Genomic DNA, 4,967 nt, shown 5'->3' with positions numbered 1-4,967 from the left:
GCAATAGCAGCTTACGAAAGTGTTAAGCGCTCGGAACATGCGCGAAGGCATGGCAAACATTGAGAAGTTTTTTCTACCCTATTACAAGACTCCCCGAGTCTGAACAAATGAAGCATTGTTTTTTACACAACACCTGGCGACTTACTCCTTCGGCGGGCTTGAAAACTCCGGGTTATCCTTCTCCTTTTCTCCGTCGGCTGTCTTGTCCTGGAAAGTTGACGAGGCCCAGTCAATGCTGCTCAAAGCTTCAAACTCAACCTCATCATCTATTAAACCGGCTGGGTCCACTTCAGGGGCAAAAGTATGCTTACGGATAGGAGGGATCAGGCTGACTTCATCATATGGAATGTTTGGAATTCTCTGGTTCTCACTGTCATAGCCCGGAGAGTACTTGCTGAGGTCAGTATCGCTCCCAATAAGGGTCGCCACAGGACGTATGACTTTGACACAGGCGATGAAGTCATGATCATCAAATACATTACCATCCTCCTTCCAACTGGGGTATCCAAGAGCAAGGTCGGTCGGGTCTAGCTCTGGAAGCCATGCTTTTGCCAGGCTCAATGCGGCTATGGCTCCGGCTCTTGCGGATGCCCACCTTAAATCCTCAATTCGCTGAGGTAGCACAGCGAGATGCTTCAGCACATCTTGTAAAAGGTGGGGAGGGTGTTTGATAAGGCTACAACGGCCAAGGCACGTTGTGACCCGGAGTACAGCTGTTCCACTAAGGTGTAAACTGCTTTAAGCTTGATCAGCATGTTTTTCTTAAGGTTGGTACTCCTGGGGCCTATGTGTGCACAAGCATAACAGTCAGCCGGAGGTAACTATTACAGTAGTCATTGGAAGATTACAATGTTTGAGGTTTTGCACAGTAACTTACCGAAGATGGTTGAGACCATTTGAGATATCTGTCGTTTTAAGTCGGACAGCTCGGTTGTTGCCTCTACAAGAGATGCTTCTGCAATCTCGGCCCGAGTCACGAGTGAAGCCTTCTCATCAGCCCAAGCTTTCTTCTCTGATTCAAAATTTTTCTTGAATTTCCCATTTTTAGAGACACTAAATTCAAATTTGGAGTTGGCCTTCTGAGTTTCAAGTTCTTGAGTTTCCAGACGACTCTTCTGGACAACAAGCTCTGACTCAAATTGACTTATGGTGGCCTACATTGACACCAGGTTATGATAAGGATCACGGTAAGGTAACATTCAAAGTCCCAGGCATTTTACAAGTAAAGATACTTTGTTACTTGGGGGCTAATGTATGCTGAAGAATTTTTAAACCTACCATACCGGCTCACACATATTAAGTCTCAAGCACTTTACAAGTAAAGATACATGACCCTTGGGGGCTAATGTGTATCGCAAATTTATAACTATCATGTTATAACCGGGTTAAATATATTCTCTTTGAACTGGGCAAACTAACAGTGAAGTAGATTTCTAAGTCTACAGCATATTTATTCATAAGCAATAGACTTGGGGGCTGGTACAGTATGTAAGATTCAGGTAAATAGTATAAGTTATACCTCAGATTTGTGTTGTATTTGTTTTACCATGTCAATTTCCAAGTCACGGCTATTATGCACTTGATTCAGATAGCCCGAGACTATATCACCAATGCTTAAGTGAGTATAATCAGTAATGTCCTGCTTGGCTTTTCGGCGTTCGGCGAGTTCTTCTTTGGCAGAACATTTGGCAAGGACAGTAGGCCGCCCCGGTTCAACATATTGACTTTTCAGAAATTCAACGTCCGGGTCAGTCGTCTTGACCAGACTAGGAGCTTCCGGATTATCAGAGCTGTTGATAACATCTTCGGCAGGTGGATCAGAGGTTGGCACTGGAATGTCAGAAGCCAATTCAGGCGGCTGATGGGTGGAGCTGTCTGGAGCAAACGTATCAATCACTGGTTCAGTCACAATCGGGTCTTGGGACGGCTTGTTTTTCTTTGCTCTCTTGCTGGGTTTCACTTGCATACTATTAACAAAGGCAGAAGGATGAATACTCAAAAGCACGGGTAAAATAAAGTTTAAGGTATATAAGGTTACATTACCCGGGAGCAGTTTTGAAAGCCGGCATGTTTGATTGCATGGACTCGCCGGAGGAAGGAGAGGTATCCTGATAATTGGAGTCAGATGAATTGAGAGGTTGGAGAATTAAGCCCGCTAAAGGTAAAGCAGAACGTAAATCGGAGATAACCTCAGTCTGACGCTTCCTGGTTACGTCAGGTAAGCCGGAGGAAAGTTCTGCGTCTTGATTGGCCCGAGTTTGCCTCCTATTTTCAAGCTGTTGTTGCTTCAAAAGAAATTGAGGATCTTGATAAGCTAGAGGATGTGAAAATCTTACTTTCCGGGTCACCCTTCGGATTTTTTGTTTTGGCAAAGGCTCTGAGTCGGAGGAGATTACAGTTACCTCTTCTTCAACTGCTTGACTATTCCCTGTGTCCTCCTGAAAGGACAGAATGTCAGTAAAATAACGACAAGGGAGTTAAGAAAGTTAAAGGATTACCTCTTCATCATCCGAAGAAGTATCATCCAATTTGAATAACTCGGAGGCGCTGGGTTTCTTCTTCTTTGAGGTTCCCATCTTGGCGGCTTTCCTTTCGGTTTTCTTGGCTGCCCTGGCATGTTTGGCAGCATCATGGTCATATTTGACCTTCCAGAAGTTATTATCGGCCTGTGGAAAAGGATAAAGAATTATGAGCACAAATAAGGTATAACGTGTTAAGAGTATTTATTAAGATTAATAACTCACTGCAGGGGTCGGGTTCTTCTTGCAGAAGGGAAGTAAGCCGAAGGCATTGCTAGTAACAGTGCCCTCCTTCAGCAGTGACTCGGTTGTAGCATCTACCACATCATCTGGTAAGTCGTCAGGACTATGACGCATTGGATCGTGCTTTTCGCATGTGTAAGTACACATTAAGCTGGAGCGGCGGCTTAATGGGAGTATTCGCCAAGTGACCCAGACTCGGACCAGATCGATGCCGTTTAAACCATTTCCCAAAAGAGCTTTAATCTTCTTGATGGTGGGATTAAGAGGCAGACGTTCAACAGCGGTCAGTTTATCCGCTAGCTGATGGTTGGACTCAAGGCGCAGGGCGCGAAAGCCGGGCAGAGGCTTCTCATCAGCCGGAGAAGTGTCCTAACAGTAGAACCACGTCTGGTTCCAATCTTTTGGGTGACTCAGCAGCTCAGCGTAAGGAAAAAGGCAGTCTCTCCATCGCTGGATCGAGATGCCGCCAAGCTCAAGACTAGGCACGTTGGCACGTTCATTTTGCCGATTCAAGTAAAAAAGTTCTCTGAACAAAAGCAGGCTTGGCTCCTCTCCTAGATACACTTCACAGAAGACTTGGAAATTGCAAATATTTGACACGGAATTGGGTCCGATGTCTTGAGGTCTAAGGTCAAAGAAATTCAAAACCTCCCTGAAGAATTTTGAGCCGGGAGGAGCAAATCCCCGACTCATATGATCTGTAAAAATTATTACCTCCCCTTCTTTGGGTTGAGGCCTCTCTTTAGATGGGTGTCGGTGTCAAAACCGGCGGATCTCAGGTAGGGGGTCCCGAACTGTGCGTCTAGGCGGATGGTAACAGGAGACAAGGGACACGATGTTTTACCCAGGTTCGGGCCCTCTTGATGGAGGTAAAACCCTATGTCCTGCTTGATTGATATTGATGATGTGGGTATTACAAGAGTAGATCTACCACGAGATCAAGGAGGCTAAACCCTAGAAGCTAGCCTATGGTATGATTGTTGTTATGTCCTATGGACTAAAACCATCCGGTTTATATAGACACCGGAGAGGGCTAGGGTTACACAGAGTCGGTTACAATGGTAGGAGATCTGCATATCCGTATCGCCAAGCTTGCCTTCCACGCCAAGGAAAGTCCCATCCGGACACGGGACGAAGTCTTCAATCTTGTATCTTCATAGTCTTGGAGTCCGGCAGATGATGATAGTTCGGCTATCCAGACACCCCCTAGTCCGGGACTCCCTCAGTAGCCCCTGAACCAGGCTTCAATGACGACGAGTCCGGCGCGCATATTGTCTTCGGCATTGCAAGGTGGGTTCCTCCTCCGAATAATTTATAAAAGATTGTGAACACCAGGATAGTGTCCGGCTCTGCAAAATAAATTCCACATTCCACCGTAGAGAGAATAATATTTACACAAGTTCAATCTTCTGACGTATTTCGTGGCGTGACGTCACACCACAACCAAGCCTTTACTTGAATCGTTTTTATTATACCACCTCAGCGCGTTTAGCGAAGAGGTTTCCTTGGCACGTCTTGTCGAAGCAGAGATCGTGTTCCCCTTATTTCGGGATTCTCATCAATACGGACGTGGGTAACCCAACCGCGCCATTGATTGCGGTGCTTGGGAGAAAAGCGAGTTTTATCAGGCCGGTGGGGACACATAGTTTCATCCACCCATATATAAGGGGATAAGGATCCACCTTCTTACCTGTGCCTTCTTCCTCCTTTGCTTATCCATCTCCGCGCACTCGAGCTCCAGCGCCCAAGTCCGCACATCTCACCTCAACCTTCTCCAACTATGTCCGGAGCGGTACGCAAGTGGATGGCCTCCTCCGTTACGGAGGGACACATCAAGAAGCTGCGCGGCGCCGGATATCTGTCCAGCGACATCGCGCACCGGCTTCCCGACAAGGGGGAGCTCATCCCCACCCTCGGGCCCCATGAGAGGGTGGCATTCCTTCCCCATTTCCTCCGCAGACTGGGCTTCCCACTTCACCCCTTTGTCTGGGGGCTCATGTTCTACTACGGCCTAGATTTCCATGATCTGGCCCCGAATTTCATCCTCAACATCTCGGTGTTTATCGTCGTGTGTGAGGCCTTCCTCTGCATCCAGCCCCACTTCGGCATGTGGCTCAAGACCTTGAACGTCAAGCTGAAGGTTGTGAAGTGCAGCCAAGCAGAGTGCGGAGGCGCCATGGTGGGCAAGATGCCCAACGTTACTTG

This window comes from Triticum aestivum, chromosome 2B (genome assembly GCF_018294505.1).
Source record: "Triticum aestivum cultivar Chinese Spring chromosome 2B, IWGSC CS RefSeq v2.1, whole genome shotgun sequence".
NCBI lineage: Eukaryota > Viridiplantae > Streptophyta > Magnoliopsida > Poales > Poaceae > Triticum > Triticum aestivum.
The sequence above is the reverse complement of the archived record's forward strand: the minus strand, read 5'-3'. Positions refer to the sequence as shown.